The sequence below is a fragment of the Musca autumnalis genome, unplaced genomic scaffold, assembly GCF_047663935.1.
Source record: "Musca autumnalis isolate F117 unplaced genomic scaffold, ASM4766393v1 scaffold_3, whole genome shotgun sequence".
NCBI classification, from domain to species: Eukaryota; Metazoa; Arthropoda; class Insecta; order Diptera; family Muscidae; genus Musca; species Musca autumnalis.
In genome coordinates, this window is record NW_027411866.1 from 49,054,098 (window position 1) to 49,072,243 (window position 18,146).

The following is an 18,146-nucleotide window of genomic DNA, read 5'->3' on the forward strand; positions in this document are numbered from 1 at the left end:
GGCCAAAATTGTCTAGCAAAAAAACAAAGGAGCTAGAGTTAGTCATCGCTATTTTTCTTTAGATAAAAGCGCAATTTTTTCTTGTTTTTGGAAAAAGGGTTCGTTTTTTAGCGCAAAATGGGAAAAAGTACTAAAGTACAATTTACGATTCCAGGTTCTGGAATATAACTATAATTAGAAGTATACGTTTTGAATATCCACATATTAGATTTGAATATATTTTATAGTATTTAGTCCTATATTTGTGGTCAAAAAGCTTCTTTGGAAAAATGCTCTAACTGCCGCTTTAATATTGATGACATGGTTTTAGTTTAATGCAATAAATATACATAATTTTATATGTATATTGTAAGCATACAACCGCTTAATGCAGAATTGGGAAATGTTCACTCCTCGGCGAAAAGTAATGCATTATTTTTAGATTCACTTTTGGCAGTTTTGTTGAGATGTGTATTATTTTATTGTTGTTAAATAATTTGAGCTTAATCTCGGGTTTTGTTGTTTTCAAATTTTTAAAAACAACAAGTTTTATTTAATGCGGGATGTAGTTAAAATTGATGCGAAGAACACCAAATGATTAGTGCAAAATGGCATCACTCAGAAAAACAACACAATAGCGTGGTAGTGGTAAAATAAGTCAAACCCTTGGAATTATCTTTAACATGGCAAAACCACTCACATATTTCTGCCAGAAAAGCATTTGGAATGCTAAAAAAATATAGTTCTTTCATTCCTGCTACAGGAAAACAATTTTGATAACACAGTCGAAAAGAAAATATACAATTAATTAACTTATACCTGACAGTGTACTCGATAATTTGAACTAATTATTACAAATGCTTCGAATTTGGACAGTTGTTTAATGGAGGAGTTGCTGTAAAAATTGTTCCAGCAACATTTAGAAAAAAATTATCGAGTACAAGGATATAACATCTTTTATAACCCATTAGTCTTGTTGTCTAGGATATAAATAAATATATTAAGAAAAATATTCGCCGCAATATTGTCATTAAAGTTGCCAAAGGCACTATACACCTAAAAGGCAAAGATTTCAAGGAATCTTAATTTTCAAAAAAAAAAAAAAAATAAATTTCACACTTGCACCGTGTTTTGCTTACATCCTGATATATACTTTAAAAACGCCATATTTTTAGCTCTACTTTCACAATCTGATTGGCGTTTTCTGTAATTTGGGAAAATTGAGTCTTGTTGCATGGTAAATTGGTAAAAAGTAAGGAAAGGAACAAATACGGGCAATGCCAATAAAAATGTCCGGATTGTCGTATAGAAAAATCTCATTTTTTTAACACTTAGAGCACGTAGAGTGTTATATAACTACCACGAGTTATTTAATCATAGAAAATAATTTATTTTTTTTTACTATTCGTTAATCCGGCCAATTTGATAATTCGGACACCGCCGAAACCTGTGGTGTAGGGACTATCGAGATTATACTGTATATATGGGTGCATTATCCAAATCTGAATCGATTCTTACCAAATCAAACAGGGATCGCCCTAGGGCCAAAAAATCTCCAATTTTTATGCGAATTGGTCTATAAATGTGACCTGTACTTTGTTTTCAAAAAGACCTGGCCAGATGGATAAGTGCGAATCTATGCAGATCATAAAAAGGAACTGTGGGTCTATTTCGTTTCCTTTTGCATGTTGCAAACTCATTCACTAAGACATAATACCCTTAGGGTATTAAAATATAGTTATCGGTGCAATCATGAATAAAAATTCCGTGCATAATTTGTTTCCTTTCCCAAATTTCACAATTTTTTTCCATATTTATGCAGAAAAAAAGGGAATATTTTTGTCGATTCGTCTAGAATATGCCATCATGAAGCGAATCTAGTAGCTTTCAACTTTTAACAAATATTGATTTTAAAAGAGTTTCACTTTCTAAAATTATTTTCCGTGCGGAAAATTCGGAGGGAAATATTCATGATTGCCCTGTATATGTTTTTATATGTTATATGTTTTTAGTAAAATATGAAAGATTTTTTGTAATATTCAATATTGTCTTAGTCTTAATTTCTAGCTCATTTGTTATTCTGTCAGACAATTTGGCCGAGCAGAAACTATCAACATATTTGGATACGTTCATTTTGATATTTCTGATTGAGTTTTTGAACACATTTTTATTAGAAAGCAACTTATGTTGTAATAAGAAGGCTGGGTTATAGGAAATTTTCTAAGTCTTTTAGTCCAGATTTATTGCTGTGGCGGAATAATAATTAATAACATAATAATCTGCTAAGAAATCGACGTTTAACGACAATAAACTTAATTTAGAACACTTTTTGATGACTTTCCAAATTTAATTTGACGATTTTCGTCAAAAAAATTAGTTGCATATTTTGCATATTTTTTGCATATTTTGCATATTTTTTGCATATTTTGCATATATTTTGCATATTTTGTGCATATGCAAAATATGCAAATATGCAAAAAAATAAAAAATATGAGCCTGTCATTGCATTCAGTTTTCTTCAAAACGAATTTTGGCCCAATCAGAATTTTCGTATCTTTATTAATAAAAAATATGCAAATATGCAAAATCCGATGTCTAGTTATAAATAGCATACCCATCTGAATTTTTTCTTATCATTAACAAATTTGTAGCTGAAAACAACCGTAAGCGAAATTAATTCTCAAGCATTGGTTAAATGGTATTAAAATCTGCTGTATTGTATATTGTACCCTCAGGCTTTAGGCTACCTATAAAAAATGTACCTCATCGATATAATGGTCTTATGTTTCGACGAAACCCGCTTCAAAGTATTTTGAGTCGATTTAGCCCAGTTCGTCCGTCTGTCTAGCTCGAGCGCATTATAACTCTCGAATAGACCAATAGATTTGGTCCAAATTTTGCATCTCACAATATTTTGTCCATACTTTAAGTCATATCGGTCCACTCCTTCGGGAACTTCCCTAATATGGTACAATAACTCTTGAAAGTCCAAATCGATTTTTTCGAGACATATATTAGTTTCGAAAATGGATTACATCCATTCACTCCTTCAGGTAGCTCCCACACAACATTTTACTTATCCGATTTGAACGAAACTTTGAACACCCTAAAAATACTTCCAGACGTACTGAAAATTATGCAACCTGAAATAATAAATGTAAACGTTGATAACTTGGAAACGAGTTAAGATTTTTTAACAATTCAAAAAACAATTTTGTAGGCTAAAAAGATGTATTTAAGATGGCATACAAAAATACTCCGTTTACAGTACCGTTATACTAAAATTTTATCGGAAACCAAAAGCTGGGCGTTTTTAAACTGAGCATTGTAAATGATGCACCACAATAATCGATTAATAATTCCCAAATTTTTCACTTTTTATGCCATTTTAGTAATCAAAATGGTGGAATAATTGGTTCCCTATCGTTTTCAGTAGTTTTGCCACTGATTCCGATAGAAAAAATGATGTTCCTGGCGTAAATTTGGCATGATCGTAATTAGTGTCCCTTTGTAGGCAATTTGGCTATTTTTTGAATTTTTTCCAACATATCACTATGAAAAATTAACGGTTATGTCTAGAGTACGCACTAACAAATTAATGATGTATGGAAAGTCCTGTATCAACCAGGTTTGCCCCATATTAGACTAGCCTGTAACGGCATTGCCCTGATAGAGGAAAAAATCAGGACATAGAACGAAAGTTTTGCACTTTTCTTTAAAAGTAGTTTTTAGAAACATTGTTAACAATGTCTTGACCATGTTTGCTTTTATAGAAACAAAAATGTCAACGCCCATTGTTGCCTTACAAGCCAAACAATAATACTTCTGACGAAGCGTTTTGATAGCGACAGTTTATTTATTTAAACTCAGGTGTGTGTTGGCTTCTTCCACAAGTAAAATATCGATTTTACGCCAGATATGTTGGTTTTCATCCGAACTATGAATGTTATACCACACAATGCCCGCAAAAATACGACATAACTTGAAAAAAACGCAGCAAAAAAAGATTTGGGGTGATTCTATGAAACTCGTCCAAGTGAGTGGTATTGTTTGGCTTAAATGGCAACATTGGGCGTTGAAATTTTTGTTTTTATAAATGCAAACATGATCACGACATTATTAACAATGTTTCTAAAGACTATTTTCAAAGAAAAGTGCGAAAACTTTTGTTCTATGCCTTGTTTTTTCACCTATCAGGTCAATGCCATTAAAGTCTAGACTAATATCATTAAATTGTTTGTGCGTACTCTAGAGTCTAGACATAACCCTTAATGATTCTTCATATTCATTTTTGGAAAATAACTTCAAAAACTAGAAATTTCTAGCCAAATTGCCTACAAAGGGACATTAATTACAATCATGCCAAAATTACGTCAGGAACATCATTTTTTCTATCAGAATCTATGGCAAAACTACTGAAAACTATAGGGAACCAATTATTCCACCATTCCACAGTGGATCCACTTGTATGGAGAAGGTGGCCAAACAAAAATATTTAGAGTGTAAAAATCAAGCCAATGCGCCGGTTACAGCTTTGTGCTGCTGCGAAGAGTGTTTTAAGAAACCACGAGCGTAACATTCTCCCCCCTGTCCCCTCTGGAGGGGGTATACGGTAAAAATTGTTTTATGCTGTTAATACAAAATGACATGAACAAAGGTCCCGATTATCTTAAGATAATGCAATCACTGTATTCAAACGTGGATCTATTTTCACTACTTTCTGTGTGGAGGTTCTCCCACCAAAAGAATTTCCAAAATCCATATTGCAGAAGATATTTTAAAAAATTATGCTAATAGCTTCGAGTTACAGAAAATATTTCAAAAGCGAAAACGTGGAGCTATATAAGCAATTCTCTGCGGGTTTTAGAACCCAAAATGATAATTAAGAGCTAATGTGGTCTGCTAAGAAATCGACGTTTAACGACAATAAACTTAATTTAGAACACTTTTTGATGACTTTCCAAATTTAATTTGACGATTTTCGTCAAAAAAATTAGTTGCATATTTTGCATATTTTTTGCATATTTTGCATATTTTTTGCATATTTTGCATATATTTTGCATATTTTGTGCATATGCAAAATATGCAAATATGCAAAAAAATAAAAAATATGAGCCTGTCATTGCATTCAGTTTTCTTCAAAACGAATTTTGGCCCAATCAGAATTTTCGTATCTTTATTAATAAAAAATATGCAAATATGCAAAATCCGATGTCTAGTTATAAATAGCATACCCATCTGAATTTTTTCTTATCATTAACAAATTTGTAGCTGAAAACAACCGTAAGCGAAATTAATTCTCAAGCATTGGTTAAATGGTATTAAAATCTGCTGTATTGTATATTGTACCCTCAGGCTTTAGGCTACCTATAAAAAATGTACCTCATCGATATAATGGTCTTATGTTTCGACGAAACCCGCTTCAAAGTATTTTGAGTCGATTTAGCCCAGTTCGTCCGTCTGTCTAGCTCGAGCGCATTATAACTCTCGAATAGACCAATAGATTTGGTCCAAATTTTGCATCTCACAATATTTTGTCCATACTTTAAGTCATATCGGTCCACTCCTTCGGGAACTTCCCTAATATGGTACAATAACTCTTGAAAGTCCAAATCGATTTTTTCGAGACATATATTAGTTTCGAAAATGGATTACATCCATTCACTCCTTCAGGTAGCTCCCACACAACATTTTACTTATCCGATTTGAACGAAACTTTGAACACCCTAAAAATACTTCCAGACGTACTGAAAATTATGCAACCTGAAATAATAAATGTAAACGTTGATAACTTGGAAACGAGTTAAGATTTTTTAACAATTCAAAAAACAATTTTGTAGGCTAAAAAGATGTATTTAAGATGGCATACAAAAATACTCCGTTTACAGTACCGTTATACTAAAATTTTATCGGAAACCAAAAGCTGGGCGTTTTTAAACTGAGCATTGTAAATGATGCACCACAATAATCGATTAATAATTCCCAAATTTTTCACTTTTTATGCCATTTTAGTAATCAAAATGGTGGAATAATTGGTTCCCTATCGTTTTCAGTAGTTTTGCCACTGATTCCGATAGAAAAAATGATGTTCCTGGCGTAAATTTGGCATGATCGTAATTAGTGTCCCTTTGTAGGCAATTTGGCTATTTTTTGAATTTTTTCCAACATATCACTATGAAAAATTAACGGTTATGTCTAGAGTACGCACTAACAAATTAATGATGTATGGAAAGTCCTGTATCAACCAGGTTTGCCCCATATTAGACTAGCCTGTAACGGCATTGCCCTGATAGAGGAAAAAATCAGGACATAGAACGAAAGTTTTGCACTTTTCTTTAAAAGTAGTTTTTAGAAACATTGTTAACAATGTCTTGACCATGTTTGCTTTTATAGAAACAAAAATGTCAACGCCCATTGTTGCCTTACAAGCCAAACAATAATACTTCTGACGAAGCGTTTTGATAGCGACAGTTTATTTATTTAAACTCAGGTGTGTGTTGGCTTCTTCCACAAGTAAAATATCGATTTTACGCCAGATATGTTGGTTTTCATCCGAACTATGAATGTTATACCACACAATGCCCGCAAAAATACGACATAACTTGAAAAAAACGCAGCAAAAAAAGATTTGGGGTGATTCTATGAAACTCGTCCAAGTGAGTGGTATTGTTTGGCTTAAATGGCAACATTGGGCGTTGAAATTTTTGTTTTTATAAATGCAAACATGATCACGACATTATTAACAATGTTTCTAAAGACTATTTTCAAAGAAAAGTGCGAAAACTTTTGTTCTATGCCTTGTTTTTTCACCTATCAGGTCAATGCCATTAAAGTCTAGACTAATATCATTAAATTGTTTGTGCGTACTCTAGAGTCTAGACATAACCCTTAATGATTCTTCATATTCATTTTTGGAAAATAACTTCAAAAACTAGAAATTTCTAGCCAAATTGCCTACAAAGGGACATTAATTACAATCATGCCAAAATTACGTCAGGAACATCATTTTTTCTATCAGAATCTATGGCAAAACTACTGAAAACTATAGGGAACCAATTATTCCACCATTCCACAGTGGATCCACTTGTATGGAGAAGGTGGCCAAACAAAAATATTTAGAGTGTAAAAATCAAGCCAATGCGCCGGTTACAGCTTTGTGCTGCTGCGAAGAGTGTTTTAAGAAACCACGAGCGTAACATTCTCCCCCCTGTCCCCTCTGGAGGGGGTATACGGTAAAAATTGTTTTATGCTGTTAATACAAAATGACATGAACAAAGGTCCCGATTATCTTAAGATAATGCAATCACTGTATTCAAACGTGGATCTATTTTCACTACTTTCTGTGTGGAGGTTCTCCCACCAAAAGAATTTCCAAAATCCATATTGCAGAAGATATTTTAAAAAATTATGCTAATAGCTTCGAGTTACAGAAAATATTTCAAAAGCGAAAACGTGGAGCTATATAAGCAATTCTCTGCGGGTTTTAGAACCCAAAATGATAATTAAGAGCTAATGTGGTTGAAAATTCTGGGATACACCAAAACGTATACCCTTATGGCCAATATCCATTTCAAAGATTTTTTAGTTATTGCTTCAATTCTGTTGGAGAATTTGGCTAACAACTTTTGTATGGGGACTATACCGAACGTGGTGTGATATGGTTCATTTTCAATTCTAAACATACAAAGACTACTATATTATACCCTGTTCCAAATCTCAAGCTTGTATCTAAAATATTGTGATTTCTCCCTATTGTGGCTATATTGCATATTAAATCAACTTAAAATCTTTAAGATAGCTTTACGTAACGCTACACAACATTTTTTACTTTCATGATTTTTGGTGACCTTAGTTTCAGCATGATTGCCGTCGAGACCCATATGGAAATTAAAAACAAAAATTGGGGGTTTGCCCAGGATAATCGATTTCTGAACCATTTTGGGGCATTACTTTAGTGCACATTAAATACATCTATAAAACGGGGATGGATGAGAGATCATGTTTTGGATTTTAAATAAGCCCAGTCGTTAGAGAATTTTATATGGTAATCTGGTGAAAATTAACCGGATTAAACAAATAAATCCTCATAAGTAAACATATTATCATTTATTGATATTTTATATTTGGTTACATTTTTTCGAGTTGCACTCTTATTTAGTAATTCCAATTGAATATTATATATTATAGTTTCGAGTTGTTTCTTAAGCATTTACATTTATTTGTTTTTATCAATATTTACAGGAATTATAACAAAGAGCCAACAATTCCATTTGAAAGAAAGAAATACAGCGAAAAATTCAAAGGAGAAAAGAACGAATTTAATCAAGAACAAGACGTGAAGGCGCTCATAAACTCAACAACAACAAATCTACAGTATTGAACTAAACCAAAACTAAATAAACAAGAAATATTGAATTTTCACAGAAAAATTCGCCAAAAAGAATCCCATAAAGAAAAGTTGTGGTCTGATCATAAAAAGAGTGAATATTTTATAAGAACTATCTCTCGCCCGGTTATTGCTAAGAAACAAACAAAAAACCCCAACTACAAAGATAAACAATAATACCCTCCCCCGCCCCACACAAAGTAAAATAAAAGATAAGCAATTTTCATAAATGGTGTGTATGTGCATTTTATATAGAAAGTAAGTGTAAGACAAACATTTTTTAAAAAAAGTCGTAAAAACTCCCCCACAAAAATAGTCAAATATTGATGTTTTATATATTTACACATGAATATATAGTATATTGAGTGTTTAAGGATTATGAGCAAAGACTTTCGTAATTATTAAAATAAAAATCTGTCGTACAAGCCCTGACAGGATCTCACTCACTCCCCAAATACAACAACACACATTTACAAGAAGGACTTCCAACGATTTTAAGCTAATTAAAGACGACGAAATTTTTGTTGAGAAAGACAAAGAACAACTTTAAGAACTTTCTTTTTTACTAAAGCCCAGCAACAACAAACATTTCAATGGTTAACAAATAAAAGAACTTTTTTCTTTGTAAAAGGCCAAATTTATTGAAATTCAATATCAACAAAAACAAAAATTACCATAAACTTTAAAGCTATTTCTAAGGCAGAAAAACCAATTAAAATTTTTAAAAATATAAAAAAACACTGCAATAAAAGGGTTTGTGACTTTAATGATAATTTTTTAATGAACAAAACAAAACTGTTTTTATAACATAAAAGAAGAATTTTTTAAAGAAATAAAAATAAAAAAACCATAAAAGTGAAATAGAAAGAATGTTTTAGGAAAAAGCGAGAAAAATAAAAAGGTGATTTAAAATAATAAAAAAACGTTTCTTCGAAATAAGCGTGTACTAGAGACGATTTCAAGCCGTATTAAATTTAATATCAACTGGAAGAAATATTACACCAAGAAAGGTAAGTCTCAGATCTTAAAGAGAACTTATGAAATAAACAGATATATACTCGTATTAATAATTTGAATTAAAAACATCAATGCACAACGTGCGCTTGATGAGAGCAAGTGAAGATAATTTTCAATGCATTTTACATTGAAACTTACGCTCACTTGGTCTCAGTAAGCGCACATTGTGCATCGATGATTTAAAACAAATATTTTAATTGATTTAATTTTTATCCAAATTCGATTATTTATAGCACATATTTCAGATTTGTTGATTAGGAAAAGAATTGTAGATCCATTTTTTGGCCCATAAGTCTGTTAAATATTGCCAGCCAATATTGCATATTGGCAAAATAACTAAAAAAAGAACAACACATAGGGATAGGGTCAACTATGCGTCATTTGTCCTAATCTAATATCGTCGATGATCTTGTCGTCATATTAATTTCATAATAAGGCCTCATGAAATAACACCCCGAATTGAAAATGAAACTAGGTCCCAAACAGGTATATGGAAAACAACAATAAATCTTTTGGGGCCTATTTTCGTCTTTTTGGGACCTTTTTTCTTTCAACTGTTGGGCCAATTTGTCTTCACAACAAGTAAATCGAAAATTTGAAAATTAAATTGGGGTCTAATTACATTTTTCATTGAGGCCTTTTTGCACATGTTTAGGGCCCAAATGCAATCCAGTGTTTAACAGAAAAAATAAATTGGGGTGAATTTTCGAAAGTTATTATGAAGAAAACGAACAAAAATTAGGGTGTAATTTTATTAAGAACCAAAAAAAAAAAGAAAAAATAACGGATCCCGTACATAACTCCCAAAATTCCCAAAAAAAAAAACGCGGACATAACTCCCAACGATTTTTTTAATGTTGTGAAATTTTCCATTATTTTCTAAAAATACCCCTTTGTAATGTTGGCGATATTTCCTGAGTATTTCAGCCATGAAAAATTTCTCTACAAACGGCCTTTCGGATTCGGCAATAAAAACTAGGCCACATATCAATGATCTAATATAAATCCATTGATATAAGAGAAGCCTCCCTTATCCCTACTGGGATATAAATTTCTATAACATATGCCAAAATTGGAAAATTCACTTTGATTGGCATCTCCTCCTACATCTTTAAGAGTTATCTTGTGGATTTGCCATTTTAGTTAGGTTTCTTGTTTGTTTTTCATTGTTTCTTGGAGCTTTTCGGCCATAATCTCAGGAAGTATGGAAAGTTCACAAATTTTTCAGACAAATTTTGAACTTTTGTGGGGGAGTTGCCCGAAGGAGTGAACCGATATAGCCCATATTCGAAATTAAACTAAGTTTGGGCAAAATATTACGAAGTGTAAAATTTGGTTCGAATCGGTAGATCCGTTCGGGAGTTATCGTGCGCACCAGGAAGCTACACAATAAGAGAGACAGATGAACGGACAGGGCTAAATCGACTCTAAATTGTCTGAAAGGAATTTTATCCAAATATACTTGGGGTCTAAAACCATTATTTCGGTGAGGCACATCTTTGGTCGTATTTTGTATACATTCCCTTTACCCTAAAGACTGAGGGTATAAAATATTTGGCGAAGCAACCAAATGCTGCAATATTTGTATAAAAAATCCAATTGATGATAGATACAATTTGTAGTATGGGAGGAAATTGTGGTTCTCTACACAAAACCCATTATATATTAGGCAGTAGGCCCGTTATCTAGCAGACACATTACGAGTATTGAAATGTGCATCAGGGGAAATGTCAGTAGTTATTTTTCCATATGTAATCTACTTTGCCGGTATATGCCCTCCAGGAATTAAAATATGGACCAAAAATAAAATTTGTGTATTTTTCATACAAAAGCAATGGTCTATGTCACCCGCTAAATAATATCAGATCATCATGCAAAATTATAGGCATTTTCTTCAACCTAAATTCTTACCTCCAGCAAAATTTCGTGACTATGAGCTGTAATTGCAAACTCTAGCGTGTTTATGATAATACTACATACAAAAAACTGGATATATTAGGCTGTAACTCTGTTATGTGATCACGTACATCAACATAATTGACATCAATGGAAAGGCCAGGAATGTCTCTTCCAGGAATAAAGATATAAGCTGTATATTAAAAATTTTCGCAATTTTCACAAAAAAGTTATGGTCCATTTAACCCTCTAAATATTATCTAATCGCCATCTCATATTGCAAGCTTCTTCTTTGTCATATACTCTTACCTTATTTAAAATTTTGCGTTGATCGGACTATTATTGCGACCTACAGAGCCGTTACAAAATTGGATAAATATAATGTTTTTGGTCCATTTCACCCGCTAAATATTTCGGGATCATCTGAACCCGACCTCCATACAAAATTTCGTGACGATCGATCCATATTTGCTGCCTGAAGTTTCATTACAATTTATAATGGACAGACGGACGGACGGACACACATCTCAAAATCGCTTTATCTCGTCGAGATATGAAGATTGGTATACCACATTGGAGGACTCCGGCGAATATTTCGCGGTGTTACATGACTTTTTACCAAAACAAACTTATAATACCATTTCCACATAGTGGTGTAGGGTATAAAAATAAATCGCGAAATTTTTATGTGTTTGCATTTTTTTACAAAGACACGGACGCCAGCATCGTGGGATGAGTACAAGTATTTAAAATTTTTTTTTTGAAAATTTTGTCCTTTGAAATTTGAATGTCCTTTAAAAGGCCAACAGAATGAGAAAAAAAATCTTAAATGCCATTTTACTCCATTTTGCCTATAGTTTCAGACGTATATAGTCCGGGTCATGTGTAACGAAATTTTTTTGAAAATTGTTTCCGTAATGACTGAAATCTGGTATTTAGTTTTGTTCTGAGCTACAAAAATTTCCCCCAAGAATTTGTCAGTATAGGTCCAGGTTTTGATATAGACCCCACAGAATGGTGCCTCCCGATTTTCGGTATTTTGTAAGTTTAAGTCACATTATCTCACCGAAATGGCTGAAATATCGCAATAAGTTTTCTTTGGGGCTAAAAAAAATTCCCGGAAGATTATCAGTATAGGGCCACGTGTTCATATAGCCTCCATAAAAAAGGTACCTCACGATTTTCGGGTTTTGTAGGTTTGGGACTACTTTCCCCCAGAAGTTTGTCTGTATAGGTCTAGATTTTGGTATAGTCTCTATAGTATAGAAGATTAATCTACTGATGTGACTGTAACTTGGTATTTTGGATTTCCTGTATCATCTTTTGATGAGTGTTTACCTAAGATTAGATAAAATCTTATTTATAAAGCGATTCAATAAAAAAGCTCACGCACAACGTCATTTTACAAATCAAACTTTTGAAGTCACTATAAGCAGATATATAACTGAAAATTAGCTTTGAAGCCACACGACATAACCAAAATTGGTAAACCTTTTGTTTCTCACTAAATTTATCATGATATCATTACATATATACGTGTATATATTACTTTATATCATATATAATTTTACTTCATATATCAATTAAAAGTGGTTTGTCGGGACCTTTTTCAACATTTAAATTAAATAAAAGTTATTATAGTCAACAATAGACAAGAGATGCAACAGGAAATATTGTTTTGAGCAATTTTTTATTTCAAAAAAATTAAAAAATTAAAATTTGTAATACTTTTACTATTTGTTTCTTGTTGTAATGGCTTAACGTATAATAGGAGCAGCGTAGAGTATTTGGGAGTAGCCTGCTGTTGTTATTAGCTTTGAATTGTTTGCCCTGGGCCTTTAACATTGGGCATTATTCTAATCATCTTGCTTGCCGTTCCCAATACCTTTTTTCGGATCAGGTCCGACTGAGATATTTTTTTATTTTTTTATCATCTTGTCAGCAATAACTTCTGAAATTATTTCCTGCAACTTCTTCTGATTTTTGTTTTCTAAAGTTTGGTCCACATAATATGACGATTTTGGGAACAATTTTGATATAACATATCAGATGACACTTGGAATTTTTCACAGCCCAGCAGATAAGAAAATAAAGGAAATTGAATGCAGAGATTATGGCTTTGGGTTTTTCCGGTATTTATCATTCCCGGGAATCGGGAACCGCAAAATCGCCATTCCCGGGAATTTCTTTTAAAATACGGGGGTGCGTCAATGTTTTCGTAATTTTTCCATCTTACCACATAGTTATATGAAATACAACACCGACTCCATCTAGTACCATTTGTGGGAAGCCCAGAACAAAATTTTCAGAGAATTACGTTCCGAAATAGGTCATTCAGTATCAGTTGTAATAAATGTAAATACATATTTCCCGATTTCCCGGAAATCAAAATAATATTATATATCCCGATCATCTTTCGGTGCGGGAATTCCCTACCCAAAACCCAAGTAGTGATGCGTCTCCAAACAAACTGTTAAATACATATTTCTATTACTAAAATGTGCAGGATGGGGCGATTTTGAAGTCTTCTTATAGCCTCCACCATAAATTATTAGAGACGGTATTTACCGGGTATTTATTTGGGTATTTACTATATTGAATGGCAAATACAAAATTTTACACCCTATTCCTGGGTTTAGGTTGTAAATTCGTTTCAAAATAGATAGTTTTACAATACTTTAAACTAGTGGGTAAATACTTGGGTAAATACCCGAGTATTTACCCAAGTGTTGGGTAAAAACTCATTAACTGCCGAACCACTTGACGTAGGCTGACAAAATTTGGCTTACATCTTTCTTATGTCAACAGAACTTCTGGTACTGAACATGGGATCTCTGGGTCCATGTTTTGATATAGCCCCCATATAGCCGTACCTCCCGATTTACGGTATTTTTTGTCTATTAGGCACATTTTACAATAATATTGGCTGTAGCTTGGCACAGTGAGTTCTCAATGTGTAGAAAATATATTATGGACCCAGAGACCCCATGTTCAGTACCAGAAGTTCTTTTGACATAAGAAAGATTTATGCCAAGTTTTGTCAGCCTACGTCAAGTGGTTCGGCAGTTAAAGAGTTTTTACCCAAAATTTGGGTAAATACTCGAAATCGGGGTACCCTTATATGGGGGCTATTAGAAAACGAGGACCTATGTTGACAAGTTTTTGCAAGGGTATTTTCTACAAATTGAGAACTCACTATGCCAAATTTCAGCCAATATGATTGTACAATGAGGCAAGTAGACAAAAGTACCTTAAATAGGGAGGTACGGTTATTTGGGGGCTATATCAAAACATGGACACAGAGACCCCATTTTCAATGCTAGATATTCTCTTGACATATGTAATATTTGAGCCAAATTTTGTCAGCCTCCGTCAAGTGGTTCGGGTGGTTTAAGGTTGAAGATGGGCCATGTCGGTCGACTCATTCGGTGGGCACTAAGTATACCTCTCGAAGGGAGCAAACAAGTTAATGCAAACTTTGCACATCGTAATATTTCTTCAAGGCATAGATCGAGTTCTAATATGGCCAGTTGCATATATCAATTCGTGCGTACCAAACGTCTAACACGGCCATCTATAACTTTAGATAAAACAGTTTGACATCTTTAACAAACAAAAAAATAGATTTTTTATACCCTCCACCGTTGTATGGAGCGTATATTAAGTTTGTGTTTCCGTTTGTAACGCATTGAAATAATAATTTGCGAGTATATGTGCAAAAAGTTGTAAAATTGAATTTTCCATTTAAAAAACAGAAATCCAAAAAAAAAAAAAATTGATACTACATGAATGATTACATAGACTAAAAAAATCGTCATTCCAAATCTATTTTTGTAACTAACCTTGATCGATGTCTGCAAAAGATATGACCGTTTCAATTTGAATGTTTAGAAAAAATCTAAAAAATTTACGTCTTTATAAAATGAGCTGTTATATGTCTTTATCGTTAAATAAATTCGTACTAAATGCGTTCGCGGAAAATCAAATTTATGACAAAATTTTACGTTTTTGCAAACAAATTTTTTAAAATAGCGATAAAACTAAATTCATGTGTGTTACCACGAGAATCATGTGGTAGTTGTAAAATTTGAACCCAAAAAATATATATATATATATTTTTTTTGAAAATTAAATTAAATTAAAAAATATATATTTTTTAATTTTTTTTATTGAAATATTTACGCACACAAATTGCTAATTTGGGAATGGATTGCTCTGTTCCTATGAAGGGTACACTCTCGAGTTACACAGGCATAAATACGAAATCGCGAGTATTACAACCGCATATTAAGCTTTTAGATAAATCCAGTTGCGCGTCTAAAATAGAGACAAAATTAAACAAAACAAGTAAAAAGGCGTTATGTTAGGCCGGGCCGAACTTTTCATACCCTCCACCATAAAATATTCTGAACTAAAATGGAATAATTAGTTTTCATTCCTGTCCCCAACTGTAAGTGGGTACGTTAAAATGTCAGATAATGTACATAAAATGCTTCATTTGGGAGGCCCTTTTTTATGGTGCCTATATCTAACTATGTATGTTGACAATTTTCGGTGGGCGAGAAATTGGGAGGTACCGTTATATAGGGGTTATAAACATGGACCTGGATAAAACATGGACCTATGTTGACAGTTTTTGATGGGCGTCTTTAATGTCAAGTAACTCCTAATTCGGTTAAAAATTGTAGCTAGAATCCTCGAAATACCGAAAATCGGTAGATAACGTGGGAACTTCAAATGTCATTAACAGCTAGTTCGGAGGTATGTGGGCTATACGAAAATATGAACTTAAATGAACAATTTTTGTTGCAGAATTTTTGTTGGCATTTAAATTTCAAATTACAGAAAGTTCGTCCAAAAAATAACGCTAAGGTACGGAAAATCGGGAGATTTGTTTTGGGGCTATACCAAAACATGGACTTATGTGGTGAAACATTTTAAGTAAAATCCTCAAAGTACAGAAAATCGGGAAGTATCGTTATATTGGGGCTATGTTGAAAATTGTTGATGCAGATGTGTGGTGACCACTACAAACTTCAAATGTCAAATTACAGTTAGTTCGGTTAAAAATTGTAGCTAAAATTGCCATTTACTGAAAATTGGGAGGTACCGTTATATGGGAGCTATATCCGAACATGGACCTATGTTGACAATTCTTTATGGAGAGGTGTTGTGACCACTAAGAACTTCAAATGTAAAATTACTGCTAGTTCGGTTTAATATTGTAGCTAAAATCATCAAATTACTGAAAATCGAGAGGAATTTTTATATGGGAGCTTTATCAATACATCGACCTTTCTTGACAATTTTTGGTGGAGAGGTGTGGTGACCACTAAGAATTTCAAATGTCAAATGTTCAAATTACAGATAATTCGGTTAAAACTTGTAGGTAAAAATGTCAAAATACCGAAAATCAGTAGGTACCGTTATATGGGGCTATACCAAACCATTTACCTATGTTCATAAATTTTTCGAATATAAGTTTTTGGTCACTAAGAAGCCTAAATATCAAATTATAGCTAATTCGGTCTAGAAATGCGACTTAAATCGTCAAAATACCTGAAATCGGGCGGTAACGTTATATGGGGCCTATTCCAAAACATTGATCTACGTCCACTAGTTTTGTTATATAAGTCTATTGACACTTAAGAACCCTAAATGTCAATTTATAGCTAAATCGGTCTGAAAATGTAGCTAAAAACGTCAAAATACCGTAAATCGGGGGTACCGTTTTATGGGGGCTATACCAAAACATGGACCTATGTCCACAACTTTTGTTATATAAGTTTATTGACACTTAAGAACCCTAAATGTTGCATTATAGATAAATCGGTCTGAAATATAGCTAAAAACGTCAAAATACCGTAAATAGGGGGGTATCGTTATATGGGGGCTATACCAAAACGTGGACCTATGTCCACAACTTTTGTTATATAAGTTTATTGACACTTAGGAACCCTAAATATCAAATTATAGCTAAATCGGTCTGAAAATGTAGCTAAAAACGGCAAAATACCGTAAATCGGGGGGTACCGTTATATGGGGGCTATACCAAAACGTGGGACCTATGTCCACAACTTTTGTTATATAAGTTTATTGACACTTAAAAACCCGAAATGTCAAATTATAGCTAAATCGGACTGAAAATGTAGCTAAAAACGGCAAAATACCGTAAATCGGGGGGTACCATTATATGGGGGCTATACCAAAACGTGGACCTATGTCCACAACTTTCGTTATATAAGTTTATTGACACTTAAAAACCCGAAATGTCAAATTATAGCTAAATCGGTCTGAAAATGTAGCTAGAAACGGCAAAATACCGTAAATCGGGGGGTACCGTTATATGGGGGCTATACAAAAACGTGGACCGATATAGCCCATCATCGAACTTGACCTGCCTGCAAACAAAAGACGCATTTTCCCAAAATTTCAGCGTTCTATATCCATTTTTGTGGATGCTAGAGTGATTACCACAGACGGACGGACGGACGTGCACAGATCGACTCAGAATTTTACCCTGATCAAGAAATGAGTATTTCAATGCGTTACAAACGGAAAAACAAACTTAATATACCCTCCATTCTATGGTGGAGGGTATAAAAATTTCAGTCTTCAAAATGCCAGCATCCCTTAGAGGCTGATGTAGTGGATATATTAAAAAAATCTTACTTTAGGAACTTCACCTCTGAAGTGTATTCTTTAAGTTCATATCGGTCCACTCCTTCAGGTACCTCCCCCACAAAAGTTTGAAGGTTGTTCGCACGATAAATCTTGAAGGGATTAACCGATTTAATCCACACTTTTCACATCGTGAAATTTATACCAAACATAGATGAGGTTTTAATATGGACTCTATCGTTCGACT

The 18,146-nt window shown here is 33.2% G+C and overlaps 1 protein-coding gene across 6 annotated transcripts in view; it reads left to right on the forward strand.

Moving 5' to 3' along the window:
- The window catches only part of fne (ELAV like RNA binding protein found in neurons), a 175,748-nt gene that overhangs the window by 13,542 nt on the left and 144,060 nt on the right, over positions 1–18,146 (forward strand). For all 6 annotated transcript variants that reach the window (XM_073975209.1, XM_073975216.1, XM_073975206.1 and 3 more), the window contains exon 2: positions 8,221–9,375. The gene's annotated coding sequence lies outside the window, so the exon portion shown is untranslated. The remainder of the gene's footprint in view (positions 1–8,220; positions 9,376–18,146) is intronic.